At 35.2% G+C, this 23,714-nt stretch overlaps 1 protein-coding gene and 1 long non-coding RNA gene across 15 annotated transcripts in view; one reads left to right on the top strand and one right to left on the bottom strand.

Moving 5' to 3' along the window:
- The window catches only part of LOC110446740 (nuclear hormone receptor HR96-like), a 291,811-nt gene that overhangs the window by 63,738 nt on the left and 204,359 nt on the right, over positions 1 to 23,714 (bottom strand). Inside the window, exon 1 of one of the 14 annotated variants that reach the window (XM_021492041.1) lies at positions 17,483 to 17,701. The exons of the other annotated variants lie outside the window; for them this stretch is intronic. The gene's annotated coding sequence lies outside the window, so the exon portion shown is untranslated. Of the gene's footprint in view, positions 1 to 17,482; positions 17,702 to 23,714 lie in introns of those variants that run through there. 14 annotated transcript variants of the gene reach the window in all.
- LOC110446742 overlaps positions 1 to 23,714 on the top strand; it is a 145,034-nt gene that overhangs the window by 13,270 nt on the left and 108,050 nt on the right. The gene's annotated exons all lie outside the window — the stretch shown is intronic.

Here is a 23,714-nt window from a genome sequence, read left to right as displayed (position 1 = left end):
TATCCTTTGGTAGCCGCCTCGAACATAGCCATTTGGACACGCATGTATGCCCTCATCTTTTTATGTGGTATTTAGTTTCCTTTTGAGAGTTAAAAAGGTAACTAGACTCTGATGAATTGTCCGAGCTTGATCCTGTGACCTCAAACTAGTACCGATATCCTGATGACCTTAAACCTCAGAAGTTACGACCTCAAACCTCCGAAGATACGACCTTTAACCTGATGTAGCCTAGTGAACCAGAAAAAGCTTATATATTACAAAACCAATGAGATAAAAAAAAAATTGCAGAAAAGTCATAAAATCTAAATTAATAACATACAATGAATTCCTAGTTCAACAATTTCTGTCCAACTATTTTATAGATATTTTTTATAAATATTAAATACACCAATGAAGGGAGTCTTTTGCATCCATGCTATGCACAGAATGACACACATTAAGTAAAGCATCTCCGATTTCAACTTTTATCAAGCTAGATTTCTTAAAATGTACATTTACAGGACTTTCAAAACAATTTAATTTGAGAAGGGAGGCGAAATTTGCTACAGCGAAAGTAATTGAGCTACATGTGGCCTTTTAATAAAGATTGCATAACGTATAATATTCCCTAAAATGTCCATCCAGCCTTAATCGGAGGAACATATATTTTCATGAGAAAATGGAGCCCACCCTTCTATCAAGCGAAATCAACACCACAATGGGCTGACGAAAATGCACTCTTCAGCTACGAGAGAGGCGATACTAATAATTACTTTGAGGGAAAAATGGCCCTGCTCCGAAATCAATGTTTGGTTAGCCTAGCATTGAAACAAACTATAAACAGCTGTGACATTTTTAAGCCCTAATATTTCAATAGGGTTGTAAGTATTTACTGATTTATAAAAGAGTATGTGTCAATAAAAAAGTTTTAAAGAAAATGTTACGGTGTGCTGTCTCGTTAAGCTTATAATGCGAGGAGTGTTTTAGACTGTTGACTTCTTGGTGCCCAGTTTATCAGATCTGTTTTCGACCAATCCTAGCACAACGAGGGATAGATCTGCGAAAGAAAAAAACTGGCCAAAAGTACAAAGTTTCCAGTCATGCACTTTACAATGTATCGTGGTATACGACCCATGCAGAACCAAGTAACATAATAGAACTTTCTGTGCATAAAACTGTTCTCTTGTAGTCTGCATGCACTTCTGGAGAACTTGGAAACTTTACTCCAACAGCATTCGAGTCTGTAACCCACATAAAAACTGGGATCAAATTTTTAAATGTGGTATTACTGGACATTTCATTGTGTATAAAGTACACAAGAATTTCAAAAGATAGTTCTATAAACAGATTTACGATCAAGTCAATTTTACTTCTAAGTACAATGGATACAGGAGCAGTTTATTATTGGTAGCCCTGCGTGAAAGTAAGTTATCAAACTTTAATTTAATTCAGGGCTCTCTTCAAGATTAATTTATTAATATATTCTCACTTGTCAATCAATTGGCAACACAGGATGTAGATGACATAACATATGCGTTTTTGAGCTTGACATGGCACATACTAAAGTATGAACAAATTGCTTTGTGACATTTTCTGCCGAGATTATCTCCCTTCAGATTATCTCCCCTTGGCTTATTCCCCTTTACCACAAACTGCATAGCCAGTACAAGTAAATCTTCAGTAATGAGCTTTGTCTTATCAAAATATTACACATATAAATGTGTAATATGTGACCTAACCCTTGTTGTTGGTTACCCAGCCTGGCCTGGATAGCGTCCAATCAAGCTAACACTGGGTCTTCTATTAACAGATTTAGAGACCTCCTGATGGGTGCAGCATTAGGAAAAGAAGTGTAGTCCATGCAGGTGCGCTATGCATAGTAAATCACAGTTATTCCCCCTGACGCTCTTATGTAGATTGATTCAATGAAATGGACAATTAAGATAATCAGGATAAAGAAAATCAGATAAAATAAAAAAAAATAGTTACTTAATTCAAAATGAAAATATCAAAATTTTAAAAAGTAGAGGGACATAAATCATTGATAAGTCAATGTAACTTGACAAAATAGAAAAATCTGATATATTGAATTAATAATTGTTAAAATAATCCTTCCCTACTTCCAAATTGTACTATGACTATCAATACCATTTTATCCTGTTAAGACTTGCACCTGGCTCTTGTCAATATTGATAACATCCAGAAACCTAACTTACCATAGCTGTTATGCACAATTAAGCCAGCCAGATTTTCTGTCGATTTTTTTTTTTTTTTTTTAAATCATCCTTGACAGGAACTTCTTCCTTTTTTCTACTCGTTTTGATACAAACAATATGATTCCTCCCAAGGGAAAAGAAGACAATTGGACAGCTTGACTTTAATTAGTCTGTATTCTCATTGCCTAAGAACCTGCATGTAAACCTGGGGTCATCAAGTAGAAGCTGCTATATTGGAATTCCTCTGGTGTCTTGTGACGTTATCTACAAGGATTTCTTGAGCCAGAAAGTTAAAGATCTGTTCAGTTAGATGATGTAGCCTACAGCAAGATTTTAATATAAAATCCAGCGAACTATTTACAGAATGTCATTTGCAACGAACATCACTGCTTCAGGTCATAATGGTAAAAGTTAATCTCAACAGATTGGGGTGCTATATGGGGAGAAACTAGCAATATTTACAGCCGCAAGCTAGGAAGAGTGTACTGGATCAATAAAAAACAACTGGTAGATCAATTGGGTCAGAAATTTCTGGTCATGACCTACAATGAAAATATTGAGATTTTGTTAGACACGGTATGCCTTGGTTGATGAGGTTTGTTCAGAGCAAATTATCAGCTTCATTTGGGTTCAGATTCATAATTTTCACAAATTACAGATAACAATGAAGCTATTTAGATCATTAAATGTCCCAAACTGACCAAAATCGTTCGTAAACTGACAATTTTTGACATATACAATTCCTCACAAAACATATATTTCAAGACTAAAAGATATCTTCTTCTTAGTAGTATCAGACATTGCTAAGCTGTTTGAAAATTAGTAATAATAATTCATCAGATCCATTTAAATGTATAAACACAGTATCCTTGGCTGTACGAATCAGCTTTAGAACGAGTTTACATCCCTTTTAGGATATTTATTTTACAAGTTTACAGTGGGTCAAGTATTCAGTGTCTCATCTCAAACAGTCATTTAGTTAATTGACGGTCATATTGTCTGTAACTCATAGTAAACGGTCAGTTTATTGATCGCTACACTGACCAGTGCAATGCAATAAATCAGAACGGTCTGCGTCAGGAAAAAATGATTTAATCAACTATGACATGTATAGTCACTTTTCAAACTGTAGACAGGGCAAGAAATACACCAAACATTGAATGTGGTTCCAGCGCAAATAAATTGGTATGAATATCTATGGTGTGTTACCTAGAGCATATTTCATCAAATTGGATACCAGAATCTGTCATATAATTCAATATCTCCGTCTCGGATATTGACAGGCCAAACAACATTCTATTTACAACTCCAAAGACTGGGGAGGTTGTTGTGTGAGAAATGCACCTGGTGACCCGCTCTCCCAATCATGTGACTGTATTCAGAGATATTTACCTATTCCGACACATGTGTTTCCCCTCAAGTGTATAATCTCCGAGCTTGTATCAGCCATACAATTTTCTTTAACAGACACACTTGGTGAAGAAAATGGAAGGCCTAGTGAAGAAATGAGCCCCTGAAATCTTCCTAATTTGGGAGCTCAACGACCCATGGCCCCGTCATCTTTTCATTCTAATCCTAATAGCTGCTCTCTGTGACAGCCTGTTGGAAATATAACATCGGCCAGCACGCACAATTTGTCAAAATAATCACTGGGTCCTTGTCTAAATTTGGTTTAAAGGTGGAGGTATAGACTGGTTATAACTGAAAATGAGGGGTTTCAAATTTCAAAGAAAGGACAAAAAATGGGAAGGAGATTGAGAGAATACTATGATATGCTTGTTGAAACATTGAAAAGCCATGAAAAGGTCATTATTTGGTGAATTTTAAAGTACAATGCTAACCACATCATGTCTGTTGCTGTATTGTTATCTCAAGTTTAAAAAAAAAAAGTCCGCTCCATTTTCTAATGATTCTCATACAAATTGTTTTTGACATTTTTTTAAACTATTCAAATTGTGGATAAATAAAGGTTCATGTTTAAAAACAAAAAAAAATCAATAAAAATCTAAACCAACTGTTTTGAATACTTATTTTACCTATGATAAGCATGTTGCTCAGTAATAAGCCCGCCCCCTTGTTTTACAGATTAAATCAATGATAATATTGCAGGATTACTGTTTTTTGCAGGGTTAACTCTGGGAATGCAGCCCAATATTATAGTATAAACCTCTTTATGAAGTCTTAGTAAAATGCCAGCATCGTTGCATTCCTTCAGACTTCAACATCCTGTCTTTACATCATTACGTTTGTCATGACCTATATAAATTGTCACCAGAGGTTAATGCTGAGATTTGTCGCTCTAATATACCATGTCTGGACAATAACAAAGAGGTTTACAGAGAAAGCTGTATCAGGTACACAGACGTTAATTAATATTCAAAAGCAGATGAATTTGAAAACATGAAAACAAGAGGATGAATATTCCAGAATTAAAAACAGATGAAAAATTGATCCTTCAAAACTATGAAAAAACATGCAAGTTAAAAATATTTCATAATATGATGATGAAAAAAGAACAATTGAGAAAATGATAAAAAGACTTAGAAAGGCCTAAAAGATGTCAAGTTAAGAAGCTAAAAAAAAGAACGACTCACATTCTTGTCATGTATTTGAAAATCGACATAATCGGGAGGCATTGATTCTGTGATGTATGTTGGTTGCGCATTGAAATGGTATGACATATAGCATGTTCATGTATGGTTTCTGTGGAGAAAACCGAAAGGTTATATCTATCTCTTTTTTTATGTTAAGGCTCCAAAGTAAGAATATTGTGTCACGCTCATAGCAAGGTTGTCTGCCTATGAATTACAGACATGACTGTTGGATCAAAATCATCCTTGTCTGGACAAATTATGATGTTATATGACATGGAAACGTGACATGAAATCTACCACCTCATTTAAACATTTATCTACTCAGTGTGTATTGGTGTTAAGGATATATGCTACCTTACTTTAATATGTATCTCCTTTTTAAAAGAGTTCTAACATGTCATCTCCATTTTACTAATGTTAGGGATATATGCTACCTTACTTTTTAACATGTATTTTAAAAGAGTACTAACATGTATCTCCATTTTAAAAGAGTTCTAACATGTATCTCCATTTTAAAAGAGTATTAACAGGTATCTCCATTTTAAAAGAGTTCTAAAGTTAAACATATGCAAAATATGTAAAAATGTTTTACAGCTTTCAATGACAGATGAACTGATGACAGACAAAACATGCATCACTAAGGGGTTAGACAATATCTATTTGCTTGATAGTCCAGGGGGAGATAAAACATTGCAGTTTAAATAGGGTGGTCATTGGAAATTTGGATAATTATTCAGATTGAATGTTTTTGTTTTTATTTACAAGCAATTTTGGGAAAGGATTATCTTATTTTTATCAGTAGAATTGAATCGTTTCAGATAGTTTTTATAAGCAGAGAAGTCTAGTTAGGCAAATCACTGAGGTCAATGAAATCTACTAGTTTACTTGGTAAAACTGATATTGGAAACACATGTGAAAGAATAAAGATTAGGGCTCTACAGTTCAAAAGAAGAAGTGGTCTCAGAGAAAAGTTTTAATAAAATTGAAATTAACACTTCTTTCGTTTTTGACAGAAGGTTAAGAGCTGGTCTGTTAGCCGTGCCTATTTGTGCATTTTTATTAATGACAAATAATTTTTCATATTTGCAAAAACTGCACCATTCATAAATGATTTTCAAATGTTTTAAAAGTTTGTAAGAGTTTTGATTTCCATAATATTCAACCTATCATGAAAATGTTTATTTTTCTGAAACTTTAAACAAAAGGTTATATCCAAATCACCAAAACAAATTTGCAAATAATTAAAGACATACCGAAAAACTATAATGCTATTTCCAAAATATTTGAAAAATTGTAGAAATGATCAGGATACTGTTAAATCAGCAAAGAATATCTGTTCATGCCATTATAATTTTTTTTCTTTATTCCCTGATGATCTGCCCGGAGATTTCCTTCTCTGCGTGACAGGTCTGTTTTGAATATCCTCAAGACAGCCCCCATCCAACTCTACTTAAGATTCTGACACTAACAGCCTAATAGTTTAGGGGATATTATGGGATACGTCATAACTGATAGATAGAGTTCAGTAAGGCTAATACATATATACTTTTAGTAAATACATTAGGCCAGAAAAATTGTGTTATTCGTTAAATACTGACAATGTGCTATGTTGCCTGGCCAGAACATTTTCAGTTTTCTTAGATGTAGCATCATGAAGTAGAATGTACCTCTTTTACAGCGAAGTTCTACCAGGAAAATACAAATCATAAACAAACATGAAACACTTTGGTTTCGAAGTACACCAAGAGAGAGAAAATGCATTTTTTGTTGGTAACATTAGGTCAAAGCAAATGCATTTCTTTTCGCTTAAGGCATATCTGCAAAATTGTTATTAAGGCTATAAGCTACCACACTGCAACAAACATATCTCTTTTTCAAATTCCAAATTGAAGAAACTTGTGAAATAATAAATGATACTTGAAAGGTTGCACAGACAACACTCATATAATTACGAATTTGCACAATAATTTCAATCATTTTAAAGGGAGATAACTCCAATACCAATCTGAGATAAAATGTATGCGTGAACATAAACCCTAAAGCAGAATATTTTGAATTCTTGATGTGTAACCCGAGATCAAAACAACTAGTTTAGAAAGGTGGTAAAAATTCATAGTGGACCTAATTACTGAAATCGTTCTTATCTGCAAACATTGTCTGCTGATAACGAACGTCACCTATATAAATCGGTTTAACAATGGGTGGGGTTGAACAAAGGTTTATCACTGGTAAAAAATAAAATAATTTATATTTTATACACAAACTCTCAAAGTAGGGGCATGGGCTTATATAATACAGGGCAACAAAACAAAATCCATTGCCATTTCTACTGAGTTGCTACTGTCATGATTTGGGTGGACTTATTTCCAGGCAAGGGCCTATTAGGGGATAAATACCATAGATAGTTTCTTGTTGGTGTAGACTTCTTTTAGGATTTTTTTAAAATTTTATGCTTTTGTTCGGTAACGTAGATATTTTTTCAGCCAACTTCATTTAGGAACGTCATACACACTCTCCTAATGACATTTAGAATTCTAGACAGAACTTACAGAAAAGGTCCTCAAAATTGCGATACCCATAATATTATCACAAACAAACTGATGTTTAGATTTTAACAGACCATAATGTCATAATAATTCTATTTGGCAGCAGTAATGTCCATTTTGCATTTTATCAATAATATGTTGACAACATTTTCCGTTAGGAAAGTGCACATTGTAACATATACTGTAGTGATCGTTCATTTATACTTAGGGGGGGAAGCACAGCTACATTATGTACAGTGTAATATCATAGTGCATGAACTGGGAGGAGGATGGGGGGGGAGCACGACTACAGTGTTATATCATAGTGCATCAAGTGGGAGGAGGGGGGGGGGAGCGCAGCTACAGTGTATTATCATAGTGCATCAGCTGGGGGGAGGGGGGGGACCACAGCTACAGTGTATTATCATAGTGCATCAAGTGGGAGGAGGGGGGGGGAGCACAGCTACAGTGTTTTATCATAGTGCATCAGCTGGGGGGAGGGGGGGCACAGCTACAGAGTTATATCATAGTGCATCAGCTGGGGGGAGGGGGGAGCACAGCTACAGTGTAATATCATAGTGCATCAGCTGGGGGGAGGGGGGAGCACAGCTACAGTGTAATTTCATAGTGCATCAACTGGAACAAGGGGGGAGCACAGCTACAGTGTTTTATCATAGTGCATCACCTGGGAGGAGGGGGGAGCACAGCTACAGTGTAATTTCATAGTGCATCAACTGGAAGGAGGGGGGGGGCACAGCTACAGAGTTATATCATAGTGCATGAACTGGGAGGAGGGGGGAGCACAGCTACAGTGTAATATCATAGTGCATGAACTGGGAGGAGTATGGGGGGGGAGCACGACTATAGTGTTATATCATAGTGCATCAAGTGGGAGGAGGGGGGGAGCACAGCTACAGTGTTTTATCATAGTGCATCAACTGTGAGGAGGGGGGAGCACAGCTACAGTGTATTATCATAGTGCATCAGCTGGGGGGAGGGGGGAGCACAGCTACAGTGTTTTATCATAGTGCATCAGCTGGGGGGAGGGGGGGGGGGGGAGAGAAGCACAGCTACATTATGTACAGTGTAATATCATAGTGCATCAACGGGGAGGAGGGGGGAGGACAGCTACAGTGTGATATCATAGTGCATCAGCTGGGGGGAGGGGGGAGCACAGCTACAGTGTATTATCATAGTGCATCAACGGGGAGGAGGGGGGAGCACAGCTACAGTGTTATATTATAGTGCATCAACTGGGGGGAGGGGGGAGCACAGCTACAGTGTATTATCATAGTGCATCACCGGGGAGGAGGGGGGGGAGCACAGCTACAGTGTAATATCATAGTGCATGAACTGGGAGGAGGGGGGAGCACAGCTACAGTGTTATATTATAGTGCATCAACTGTGAGGAGGGGGGAGCACAGCTACAGTGTTATATCATAGTGCATCAACTGGGAGGAGGGGGGAGACTACTGACATTTTTTTATTGGAAATGACTAGTTTTAACTTAAAGAGTTGATATCTGATTGCACTAACGTTAAGACTACGATCAGTGTGTGTGCTCATGGGTAATACCTTTATGCGACATGAAATGGTTTTTTTTTGTATTTCCTTTTTGTTTTTTATTTAGATATATACATTTTTTTATAAATTAATACTGTTGCGTTAATGTACCATGATGCACATCAGCCGCAAAGTATAGGATTTTTTTATGTTGGTAACGAGTGTGAGAGATAACCTTCCCGTAAAGAGTTTAATTGAAGGTGCACTGCGACATGATACATCTATATCACCAAAACATTTACGCTGGGACAAGAGTCTAATAATCAAATTGTAAACGAGCAGAAACCTCGACTCCGCTGAAGATAAACATCCATTAGGACAATGTGAGCACTAGCACATTAGGCCATAGAGGATGTGTTTTTTGTTGACAATAATGAGATTTCTGAGAAACAACATGCCAATTTTTACGTAATTTTGGGGCGTTTATCGAGTAATTGTACATAGGTATGTAGTAAAGTACACGTGTTTTAGAAGGGGTCGATAAGGAGCAGTAGATGGGCTGTCAGATGTACAATCACAAATAACTCGTGGATACTCGAAACATTTTCTTCTATTGCAGATACCTAGATAATTAGGAACTAATGCACACTGACCATCTACATACATAATGCCAAACTGACCAGACCAGTCATCCAAGCTTTAGCCAACCAATTAAAAATCTAGCTTACCAATTAAGCATTGACCATGCAATGCCTACGCTTGCTAATTCAACATTAACATCACAACAGCCTAGCCAACCAATTAAATATTGACCATCACCCTAGCCCACCAGTTCTACACTGACCACCACTCTAGCCTACCAGTTCTACACTGACCACCACTCTAACCTACCAATTCTACACTGACCACCACTCTAGCCGACCAATTCTACACTGACCAGTCCACCCTAGCCTACCAATTCTACACTGACCATCACTGCTAGCCTACCAATTCTACACTGACCATCACTGTAGCCTACCAATTCTACACTGACCATCACTGTAGCCTACCAATTCTACACTGACCATCACTCTAGCCGACCAATTCTACACTGACCATCACTGTAGCCTACCAATTCTACACTGACCATCACTGTAGCCTACCAATTCTACACTGACCACCACTCTAGCCTACCAATTCTACACTGACCATCTCTCTAGCCGACCAATTCTACACTGACCATCTCTCTAGCCGACCAATTCTACACTGACCATCACTGTAGCCTACCAATTCTACACTGACCATCACTGTAGCCTACCAATTCTACACTGACCACCACTCTAGCCTACCAATTCTACACTGACCATCACTGTAGCCTACCAATTCTACACTGACCATCACTGCAGCCTACCAATTATACATGATCATCACTCTAGCCTACCAATTCTACATGATCATCACTCTAGCCTACCAATTCTCTATTGACCATAACCATTAGTCTACCAGTTAGATGCTGACCATCACTTTAGCCTACCAATTGAACAATGACCATCACATTGCCTCCTTAAATGACCACCTCATAACAGTGTGTCAAGAAAACACTGACCAGCAACAGTTTGTTTGGTATATGTATTTTCCTCTACATTAGCCTTGTTTGGCCTTGTTTAATATATACATAAAGAGCGGCTAACTGATGCAACACAGAGACCCAATCACTCGCTCAGACACGCTGGCTTCAGCTGCTAACTGCATTTTTTTTTTTATTTGATGTGGGGGATGTGTTTGTACCCACTCAACCATCTACATAGGGCTGTATTCCTTCTCATACAGAGCTATGCGCCATCTAGTACACCGAGATACGCTAAGTACCCTTCAACCCAGAGCGGCTCGAAAAGCCACAGATCCGAGGTAGCAGTGTTCGCACAGCCCTCTATGAATCACAGACGGTGTCTCGCTTCCACCACCGACGCATCATCATTGTGAAATGGTACATAGCATCGTCATCGTGAACTATTACGAAAGAAATTCTGTCAATCTCTTTCTGATCGAATCAGCATCATCTACCGCTCCCCCTTTAGTCATTGTTCATTTGTAACTGAGACAGGGGAATGTTTTGGATATTCGGTACAGCAGTAACAGAGAAACGCTAACCGAGATGAAAATCTAAGCCTGCAGCAGACGTGTATATAAATATTTGTGATGGTCTGATCAGGGTATTGATTCGTCAAATGTATAACCAAGTCCGGTGTCTCGGCTAAGTGCATCAGGAATGCCAAGGGCAGTAACTCTTACTAACTTGCCATGTACAGCACATTTAATGTGGAAGGCTTTCCTTTCTCCCAACCATATTTGCATCCCATTTTGAGTTTACACTGATATTTTATCCAAACAAATTTAAGACAAAATTGAACTTCGACAGAAATTTTGAACGCTTCATCAATATATCACACATATTTAATTTTAAAACACATTGGTTTTGTGGAGCAGACGTTACTTATTGATCCTTCTGATGAACATTATCTAGGCATGCTATTTCATTAATGTAAAACATATCATTAAATTTAATCTTCCTGTCTATAATTACTGTTACTAACTATATCTACTGTACACATAACTATATCACCTGTCTATAACAACCACCTGTCTATAATTATCAGAAGTATATCTACTGTACACATAACTATATCACCTGTCTATAACAACCACCTGTCTATAATTATATAACTATATCTACTGTACAAATAACTATATCACCTGTCTATAACTATATCACCTGTCTATAATTATATAACTATATCTATACTGTCCACATAACTATATCACCTGTCTATAACAACCACCTGTCTATATTTATCAGAAGTATATCTACTGTACACATAACTTTATCACCTGTCTATAACAACCACCTGTCTATATTTATCAGAAGTATATCTACTGTACACATAACTATATCCCCTGTCTATAACTATATCACCTGTCTATAATTATATAACTATATCTATACTGTACACATAACTATATCACCTGTCTTTAATGCTACCATGTTAATAATTTTCTATGTACATAATTCGTTATGAAACAACCTGTAAATAAAAACTCCTTGTCTATGACGACAAGTTTTGCATTTATACACAAATTTCACCAGACAATTGACAATTGTTTTGATTTTTTCATCCATTTCCGATTTCTTATTTGTTGAAATATTTTTTGAAAACTGACATGATACATTGTAAATGGATGGACTTCAAACCAACTTTACCTAGCAAAGAGGCCATTCAAAATCTGAATATTCACTATGAGTTCACATATGGACATCCAAAAAACACATTGACACGTGCCGAGCTGTGTGGGAGTATTTTCCCTGATCAAATGCTAATCTATTCATAACAAAACATTTAGATTTGTATTTTGTTTGTGAGAAAAGGTATTTTTCGATAGATTTTCTGACGTAAAACTTTATCCCTGAAAAGAACAGCTTGTGATCATACGGAATCACAATTCAGCAATCCCACAAAAACACGTTCCCCGTCAGTTCCTTGCCTATCCCTGTCACGTATACTTAAATGGTCTTTTGAAAGAAAATTTGCAAAAACGCTGATGCGGAAAAATAGGAAAAGTGTGACAGATTGATATTATAGAGATTTAATATGTTAGAAATGTGTTGTTTGTGATTTATATGTAACATCTGATCATACAACTTACAACATTTCATTTGATTAATCATCATTAGTACACTCTATAGTAAACACCAAGAGTCAAACAAGATGACATTTGATTAAGATTTAACATTGAATGCCTATATTTTACTATTATCTTTAATAAAATAATTGATTTTTCATCATTTTGGAAAACACAAGGACAATCATATTCTAATATGGTTGGTGCCAGTCATATTTCCCTTGTTTACTAAGTACAGCTATAAATTTAGAGAGAAAACCCCATGTTTTATTAGGTATTACAAAAGGAGAGATATCACTCAGGTTTCCTGTATCATACAAGGACAGATATGACAGGTTTTCTGTTATACAAGGACAGATATGACAGGTTTTCTGTTATACAAGAACAGATAAGACAGGTTTTCTTTTATACAAGGACAGATATGACAGGTTTTCTGTTATACAAGGACAGATAAGACAGGGTTTCTGTTATACAAGGAAAGATAAGACAGGTTTTCTGTTATACAAGGACGGATAAGACAGGTTTTCTGTTATACAAGGACGGATAAGACAGGTTTTCTGTTATACAAGGACGGATAAGACAGGTTTTCTGTTATACAAGGACGGATAAGACAGGTTTTCTGTTATACAAGGACGGATAAGACAGGTTTTCTGTTATACAAGGACAGGTATAACAGGTTTTCTGTTATACAAGGACAGATAAAACAGGTTTTCTGTTATACAAGAACAGATAATACAGGTTTTCTTTTATACAAGGACAGATATGACAGGTTTTCTGTTATACAAGAACAGATATAACAGGTTTTCTGTTATACAAGAACAGATAAGACAGGTTTTCTGTTATACAAGGACAGATAATACAGGTTTTCTGTTATACAAGGACAGATAAGACAGGTTTTCTGTTATACAAGGACAGATATAACAGGTTTTCTGTTATACAAGGACAGATATAACAGGTTTTCTGTTATACAAGGACAGATATAACAGGTTTTCTGTTATACAAGAACAGATATAACAGGTTTTCTGTTATACAAGAACAGATATAACAGGTTTTCTGTTATACAAGAACAGATAAGACAGGTTTTCTGTTATACAAGGACAGATAATACAGGTTTTCTGTTATACAAGGACAGATAAGACAGGTTTTCTGTTATACAAGGACAGATATAACAGGTTTTCTGTTATACAAGGACAGATATAACAGGTTTTCTGTTATACAAGGACAGATATAACAGGTTTTCTGTTATACAAGGACAGATATAACAGGTTTTCTGTTATACAAGGACAGATATAACAGGTTTTCTGTTATACAAGGACAGATATAACAGGTTTTCTGTTATACAAGGACAGATATAACAGGTTTTCTGTTATACAAGGACAGATATAACAGGTTTTCTGTATCATACAAGGAAGGACAGATAAGAAAGGTTTTCTGTATCAAACAAGACCAGATAAGACAGATTTTGCATCATTCAAGGACAGATAAGACAGGTTTTGCATCATATAAGGACAGCTAAGAGAGGTTTTGCATCATACAAGGACAGATAAGACAGGTTTTATGTATCATACAAGGACAGATAAGACAGGTTTCTGTTTCCTGTATTTTTAGAGACAGCTAGGTAAGCAATTCATTTTGTCATCCATCCTTGGCATTTTTCTCCAAAACAGATGTCTATGTATTTGTCACCTGGCTGTTGATAATGACATAGAAGGGTCGTTGTATATAGATAAAGACATCTTTGTCACACGTTGACTCCTCAGACAGATACAGTATCTATATAAAGGACCACCAGACGATCAGTAGTCCACGCTGCCCTCCCTATTCCTCCTGGCATGGCTTCGATAAACTTTGGTTAATTATCAAAGTCTACGCGGTCGTTGTTGTTGTCCACTTGTTATTTCTTTTCTGACTTGATGGTCAGCAACATTGGGTCGTGTGAATGACATCAAAAAGTACACTTTGATCATCGGAGACCTCGCAGCATCTGTTTTGTAGCCAGCTTCGATCCGATTCTGTGATCGATCGATACTCCATTAGGCTGGGAGTGAGGGGGAGACAGAGATGGGTCTGTATACCCCTTATCAAGCTGCGTAATTGGATTTTTTCAGCGTCTGTCCATTTCTCTACTTCTAATCTCTGCAAAAACACCCTCTCCTGGTTTTTCCAAATCACGTTTATGCTTACGATATTAAGTTTGTGTAAAAGGGATAATGGTTCTGTTTACATATATACACTAGACTATCTAATTATATCTTATATGAATGAATAGAATTTAATTGATAGGAGAGAACAAATATTGCCCCATTACACAATATAATTATTAGGAATATGATATCGTACAGATGATCACTATACAATAGAGGACCATAACATTACAATAAACACTACTGAACTATTTGCCCTTAGTTTTAACATTTCATTTTTCTACCAAAGTATTTCATACACAATTTTTTTACATTTAGCTTTATATATATATATATTTTTTCAATAACCTTAAAAATACACAATATCAAGCTAAAGTCAAACCTCTCTGGTCAGGTACCTGTCTAACACAACATTATATATGTTATCCCATCTGTAATTAAACCTGTGTAATCTGGCATACTATCTAATCTGACCCATGTTGTCACAAGCAGAAGTGCACAATTCCACTAGTAGATGCCTAAGGCTATATCAGTACTCATGTTGAGCTAGTAAAAATGTTGTACATTGACTATGAAAATAGTTGGGAGAGTAGACGTTTTTAAAACTTCATGTTGGCTAAGATTTTAAATATGAAATTGCAAACCATTTTTAGGCAGAACAGTACAACCACTAAGATCGTAGTATTCACACGTCCGATTAAACAAAATTAACTGCGACACTTTTGTTCATCCTTTTTTTAAATTTGTAGACAATATCATAATATTCCGAGTCTTAACAATCCACAGAAAAACTTCCCACAAACCCTACAAAGCATGTCATGGTAATCACGAGTGTTGTAGACCTCGGAAACAAGCTATTGATGTATGGCATGTTATGATTAAATCATGATGCCTGAAAGCTCTACCTCCTGGGACGGATGCATCTAATTAAAACATTCCTGCTGCAAAAATACACCCTTTAACTTCAGAAAGACAAAAAGGGGGAAAAAACCTTTTTCTGAAACTTCAAAGTTCACAAATGCATTTTAATTTGTAATCAACAAAATCTTTTTTGGGGGTTTCTTTTTTTACTTCTTTTATTTGAAATTTCTTCAAGCTGTTTTTGATGCAAGGGAGATCACTCCGATATGTTTACACAATCTTATTTCCCTTCATTGCCACCCATGCTGAAAAACCTACAACTTCAGAAAATTGCACATGATAAATAATACAGCAGTGGAGATACAAACCACATTGTTAGAAGGTGGGGGTGACAACGTCTGATTTCCCTAACGGGAGATTTCACAAGAGTTCCCCATGAAAAATGGATCTGCATGAAGCTACGCCCTATTATTTTAGAAATCAATAACAATAAAGAATGAAAATACAACACGTTGTGTTTGGGGAAAAAAAAACCATATGTAAATTTGCGATTGTGATGTAAACAAGTCTGCTCTGATACACTGACAGCTTGAAATCTATTACGTTTTGTCTGCTATACTTACGTTCGCTTGAATTACGCAGAGAAAGATAAATATTGAAATCTGTATGGGAGTTAAGTGATGATCGGCTTTAAACAGGTCAGTGAGCTTGTGACTTTAAAACTCACTGAGGTGCACTGAGAACGTTTGTAACTCCTCACTTTTAACATGAAATGCTGAGCGTACGAAAGAAGAGAAGTATTGAATTCCAATAATGTAGTCGCCATACACAAATACCTGATTATGTAACACAGCTGGTCTAACAGGCAGGAGATACCAAACAGCAAAAAGTTGTCTTATTTTAGACGATGGTGCACTTATTGTATTATTTCGTCCTTGTTTCTCGACAAAAATTGGCTGTTAACATTACAAGCTTATTACATAGATAGACTTTCCCATTCATGTTGAGGTCATTTATCAGTTTCAATGGGAGGGTTTCGACCTCCAATCTTTTTCATGGTGCCAGTGAAGTGGGATAATAACTTTGCGCATTGAAATGCCAAAATATTACTTCTTTATATTGACTTACTAAATCATATCTTACTTACAATAACTATTCTGTCGTTTTCTATCATTTCTTCCGGACCTTCCCAATGTCTTGAATAAATACCCTTTAATCATTATTGGTCATCATTTGTATACGTCCTCCCTCATCCCCTCCACCTAAACATTTACATCCCTGATATCCCACCTCCCCTTCTGTCCAACAAGAAATAATTACCACACACTCTCCACCTTCTTTCCGTATATCCCCGGCCCAACAAAATGTATGCCTTTCCCGAATTCTCTCTATAACTATGTCAGAATTTCGCACATTACTTTTCAAGAAAATTACTTTCACCATATTACATAATTTCACAGCATTAAAAAAAAATTCAGTATTACTGGATGAATTTCACAGTGATTTCTTTGAGAATTACAGGATTTAACATTATTACAGGATTTCTAGGAGTATTACAGGAATTATAATTGAATTACAGAAATTTCTCTGAACTACAGGATAAATAACGCGGTATTACAGGATTTCTAAGAAAAATACAGGAATTATCACTGTGTTACAGAGATTTCTCTGTATTACTTAATAAATCTCATAGTACTACAGGATTTTTCAGTATAACAGTATTTCTCACAGTTTTACGAGACTTGATACTTAAATGTCTAGAAGATTGTGAAAAATACATAGAACTTAATATACAGACAATAGAACTGATGGCTCTAGGAAGCCTCGAGTCCTCTATTACCGCTTATATCCCTTCAATTCCTAGTATAGCATATATGATTTTGATGCAAACCCTACCCGGATCCGACGCTTACTTTACAAATACCTAATTCTATCATGTTGAATGGCTACGACTAGACACAACACACGGTATAGTAGGCACATGTACAACAACTGTATCAAACCTGTGTGTCTGCCCAGTGACGGTCGTCTGTCGTCTGCTTCGTCTCCGTGTACGGTTCCACCGTCAACTATTGTCATACAGAAATCACACCAATTCTCACACAGCCAGAAATGTTTTTCGACAGGAATTGAACTACCTGTAGTCCATTACATTTATATATATATCTACAATAGTACACCTAACGCTACGCTGAAGTACAGACTTAAATAGAACGCCGAGCTTCCCGATTGACGCGCTTGGGTAATTACTCAAAACACCAGCTACGTAATCATAATTAAGTCGTAAAAATACACATCTCTTTTTGTAAAGTTTGGTCATGCATGGATCAGATATATAACTTAGTCACAATCAACACGCTCCGGTATCACAGATAGCATTAGTTTTAACGCCTACTGTACATTTCATTGAATTAGCTCTGCTGGCCTAAGCGTTTGTTCTGTTACCTGATATCTGACACTGCCGAATCCATATTACTTACTGATACAATGCAGCATTTTTCTTAAAACAAAATTATGTAATTTATAATGTTATCCAAACTGATAAAGTTTTGACAAATGAATACAATGGTCCTGCATGATCATGTCAAGTACAAATCTGACAACACTCCAGAGGTCAAAATACACCAGCGCACAGGACGCAGTAAATGTAATTTAAAATTTTGATGGTCATTTAAATTATAAAATTACTTAAAATAATTTTTACTCTATTTGAAAGACCCAAGAACTACTTTAGAATGGTAATACAGTTATATATATTTATGTATTTCACTTATGTTCAAATTATACAGGCTAACATTACAGTTTTAATACACATACATATGAAGCTTACCATGGCTAAAGGTCCTTTTTATAAGGTTTCCAGATTAAAACTTAACAAGAGGCCCATGGGCCTTAACGGTCACCTGATATATTTATACAGAGAGATTTTGTTTTTAACACGAACAGAAATATTATTCAGTGACAAAAAACAATAAAACCACCTTATTCAATATCTAGCATACAGATTTAAGACTAAAAAGTATTTGAAGTCAGCACCTCTGATTCTAAACAAGGAAAATGAAGAATTTTTAGCACACTGACTCCTTTGGGCCCCACCCTACAGCCCTTGGGGGTTACGGGCTGGCTCAAAATGTTCAAAGTATCAAACTGTCAACTTAGGGTTATAATTCCAATCAAGTTATTTACATGTAATATTCAAAGTATCATTTGCCATTATAAACCATAATAAATTTTGCCCCCCCCCTCCTTCCCCAGGGGGTAAACGTGAGACCCTAGGGTCATAAACCTTAAGACCCTTCCATCTATGAAGAGTATTTGATTCTACCATATCTGGGTCGTGAGAAGAAGATTTTTGAAATTTCAGTCAAGTCAACCCTTTTTGGCCCCACCCATCAGCCCCTGGCGGTCAGTCAGGGCTCATATGTGCATACCATCAAACTGCTACCTATAATACTGATAATGCTAACCTAAATTGAATTACCTCCAATGGCAATTAAACAAATGTTGGTCCAAAATGTGATTTCCCTATATAAACTATAGTAAAGTTTACCCCCTCCCCAGGGGAAAAGGTGAGACCCCAGGGTCAAGAAATTCACAATTTTGGTAAAGCACCTTAAAGACCCTTCCATCTATGAAGAGTATTTGATTCTACCATATCTGGGTCTTGAGAAGAAGATTTTTGAAATTTTAGTCAATTTGACCCTATTTGGCCCCGCCTCTCAGGCCCCTGGGGGCCGTGGACCAAACCGGCAACTCTGTTTGTCAACCTTTGGCCATGGAAGGTTTCTACAAAATTTCATTGAAATTGGTTCAGGGGTTTTGGAGAAGAAGTCGAAAATGTAAATTGTTTACGGACGCATGACGGACGACGATGGACAAAAGGTGATCGCAACAGGTCACTTGAGACTTTGTCTCAGGTGACCTAAAAACGAAAAAGTTCTGTTTAGGCAGATTAAACTGTACATGGGGACCAAGTTAAATGTCACTTTCATCAACGTTTTTCAGTTTTTACAGTTAAACTCATTCACCCCAGAAGACACATTAAACTCTTCCAATTCAAAGCTTGGTAGATTTCATTGTGAAATTTTAGGGGTGATTGAGTTAAACTGAATATTTATTTTAACCCTTTCACTACTATGTAACTTTAGTAGACTCTTCCATGTACTGATATGGGTGAGTCCTTTATGGTCTACAGCGGTGAAAAGGTAAATGAATAATTTCTGATATTATGTAATAGCAAAAACGGCAAAAGTCATTTTAAACAACAGTCCATAATATGATCATAAAATAAACCCTACCTACACAATGTATTCCTGGTAAATACTATATATATACTCACCAGGCAAATATCTCCGAGGATATATAGGTACTGCTATATAGAACTCCGGTTCATCATATATAAACAGATCGTATAGAATACCATGTCAACAATGATAGAAAATCAGAGTCTGGACAATAGAATGACGAACAAATTAACACATCCCTGATAAGTGATCTGATTATTATATATATAGTGATCTGATTATTATATATATAGTGATCTGATTATTATATATATAGTGATCTGATTATTATATATATATAGTGATCTGCGTTCAATTTCTACAAACATAATTATGTATGTGGCATCGACTTTCACTGGTTTTGTTAGCTTGACATATCAAAAAAGAATTCTCAGGTTTTTTTCGAATGCGTCTCAAAAAAATATCAGAATTTCTATGATTCTAAACTGTAAGTGAACATTTTTGAATTCTAGAACATTTAATTCTAAATATTGATGAAATGTCCTAAATTTAAAAATTATAAGAACAGGTCAGCAAGTTGATGATGCTTTGTTAACTGGTACAGATAAACTGTTTTCCTGTTACAGGTTATATTTATATACAATATGTGACCCCGGTCAAGCCCTAGCTGTTCAAGCCCAACACAAACAAAATATCATTAACCACATATCACGAGTACACTGCGATGAGTACACTGCGGTCATCAGACTGTTCCTGATGTAACCTTATTTGATAAATCTGAATTCTCTTTCAGCTAAAAGCTGTATTCAATGAAAGATTTGGATGAATTCATGTAGAATATTGGTGTCAATGAAATTGGTTAAATTATCTAGGAGAACAGAACCCTAAAAACTTTTGTCTTAATAAAAAATGTTAAATCTTGATTTATTAAAAAGAGAGTGACACAACATGCATTCCGGAAAAGAAAAAAACTTTCAGAGAGAGTGAGTCAGGAATCGGAGGAAAGTACTAATTTTCAGCATTGAAAAACAACTCTTATTTGATGATAATTTCTCATATTTCCCATGTAGAAGTAATAATAAGTACATTTATTTCATTCTAAAACAGATAACAGTAAAAATCTAAATGAAAAATTTGTCAATTTATTTTCATTTTCCAAAACAATGCCAATGATCATCAGTAGGTTTCTTGAATGCTTAAAGCACTGATAACCCACCTGTCTCTTATAGACCAAATTAAATAACAAGTTTGATCAATTCAATGAGTTTACACACTTATAACCTGCTCATATGCATTTTCAATACTATGCATACTGTATCTCAGAAAAAAATGACTATATACTTTACATTTTCTGAATCGTGTATGACAGTCGCAAAACAATTCACCCAAAACCCATACCGAAAAAAGTTACAAAAAAGTTACTTCTATTTAGGTANACATTTAAAATTTATTATGAGCATCTAAAAAGAGGAAATTTTGAGAGATTTGACGATGAACGATATTTTGCAGGATAGGAGAAGATATAATATCAACCTTTAGGAAAATTTCTACAAAATACCGTTCATTTCAACAATTTTTCAAATAAGATAGCATTTTACACATTGTTTTTGATAATGGAAGAAAAGCTTGAAATATTTAAAGCTTTATCTTCGTCCAACTTCCTGTGTGTTTATAAAAAATACATGAATACAGCATATTTATAACGTATTTTTAATATGCATCAGCTATCTTGTAACCATGGCAACCTTTAGAGTTGCACTTGGATTTTCATTTACAAGTATTTGTGCTTGGGGAGAAAAAAAGCATTGCTTGTTTTATTGGGAGTTACTTCCCTTCTCTCAACCTCTTCTCTTTCACAGACATTGCAACATACATATCTCACTAATAATCCACTATAAAACCGAAACATGTTCACAAATATAAAAACCAAATCATGTTTAAAATATCCTTTGAGCATGACTGACAATCCAACATTTCCTTACTATCATTTTACCTGTGTTACACCTAGCTGTCAAAAAGATATCATCTAGGCCATGTCCGATTGGTCATATCTTAATTTGTTTATTAATATTGTCCTTCTCAGTAGTAATTAACATATTGTATGGTTTATTAAACTTGAGCCCATGGTTCATAGGAGCCACTTGTTAAGTTTAGGAGCTAATAAGGTATTCTTTTTATAAAGTAACATCTACCAGCAGTTGTAAAACAGATTTTATGGCTTATAAACAATTAAAAAAACTTCTGTGTCTTATGGATCTCACTTTTTAATTAAATAAAAGCATATTTTTTAAATTGGGTCATTTTTTTATATACACTTTTGTTAAATTCCAGATCAAAGTTTATACATGTGAGTAATAAATGCTGAAGTTAACCTAAGACTTGGTACTGTATATAAATTTTTCAGAAAAATATTGTATTAAATTCTGCAGAGTTTCCTATGGTGCTTTCAAAAATACATATTGCTGTATTAACAAATGAATTATTTGCATCAGTAGACAAAAATATTCTCATCACTCTCATTAAAAACAAAATATAAGAAACATTTACAGAAAACTGAAAGAAAACATATTTAGAATTTCACAAATTACTTTCAAAAGGATCATTATTCATCGTACCTTGTTCACAGAAAAAGCAGAGGGAATTTTATATTTGTTTGGTACATATAAATTATTTGTTTTCCCTTCTTCTCAACATGATAAAACACTAAATAAATCAAATTCAATTTCACTTCAAAATGAATTTGTCAGTAACAATTTTTCCTTAGACTTAAATATATGGCATGATCTTATACATTCACTTGAAAAGTGCACGATCTTTTTTAAGTTCATCTGAAAAGTGCATGATCAAACTGAAAAGTACATTTCAAAACGCATAGAAAAGTCTTTTACAAGCAGTTGTTTTTATTTACAGGACATCAAGCATTAAAACTTCAGTGGAAAATCTAAAATTAAATGAAAGAGGCTATTTTATTTTTAGATGGGGAGGATAAAAATCTACCTGTGCTTGAAAAATTACCTTTACAAAACAGAAATCAACATGAATGTAAACATATCAGGGTTATTTAGCCGGAAACATCCGACCATGAAAAAACGTACAAAGTAAAAGTTTGCTTTTGAGCAATTAATGATTAAATCAAAATTGAAATTTAACTCATTGGCGATGAGCAGCAACTAGTTGACTGGTATGTTTGTAAACAGGTAAATTGTTTACATATATCTAGGCCTTTCAATTCTTTAAAGTGAAAAAGAACAAGCAAAAAAAAAAAAGATTTAATTTCCAGTTATTTTTCAGGTTAAATGAACTACTGAATTTTTTCTTGAAATCGGTTTGGTAGATTCAAAAACTTGTTGTATAGGTAAAAGAACAGGTAGGTTTTACAGGAGAGAAAAAAAACACAAGTACAATTTTCCTTTCATCTTCAAAAAGGTGCAAAAACATGAAATTTTCAATTAAGAAAATAGAAACTTAAATGCATTCCTAAAATATTTCCGACGCAAATTTTCTAAATAAACACCTAACGGAAAATTTTGAGACACAAATTTGTTCATATTTCGCATTTCAGATTGAAATTTACGTTCATTCTCGTTAACGACTGTCTTCGTAAATTTAAATAACACACAGGTGCGTGCTGATCATGGACACAATACTAAAGAGATTTGTAAGCCCACACATGCACACAAGTCCTATCTCTCTTGGTTTGTAAGTATTACTTCCTGAACATAAGCTCTTAATTGCAGAAGAGGTTTTATCGACGTTATTATACTATCATTACGATTAATTATCATTAACGATCACTTTTATAAAGCAAAATATCTCACAACGAAACACATACATCAGTCAAATGATGAACAATTTTTCACCTGAAAGTAATTTTTCAAACTTACCTTCGCAATCGGAAAGTGCTAGTTATATTAACATATAGGACAGAGTCAGTTATAATAATATAGGAAAGTGGTTATTAAATTGACAATTTTATGTAACTACTGACGAT

The sequence above is a fragment of the Mizuhopecten yessoensis genome, unplaced genomic scaffold (genome assembly GCF_002113885.1).
Source record: "Mizuhopecten yessoensis strain PY_sf001 unplaced genomic scaffold, ASM211388v2 scaffold2977, whole genome shotgun sequence".
In the NCBI taxonomy this organism is placed as follows: domain Eukaryota; kingdom Metazoa; phylum Mollusca; class Bivalvia; order Pectinida; family Pectinidae; genus Mizuhopecten; species Mizuhopecten yessoensis.
This window is presented reverse-complemented; position numbering and strand designations above follow the sequence as displayed.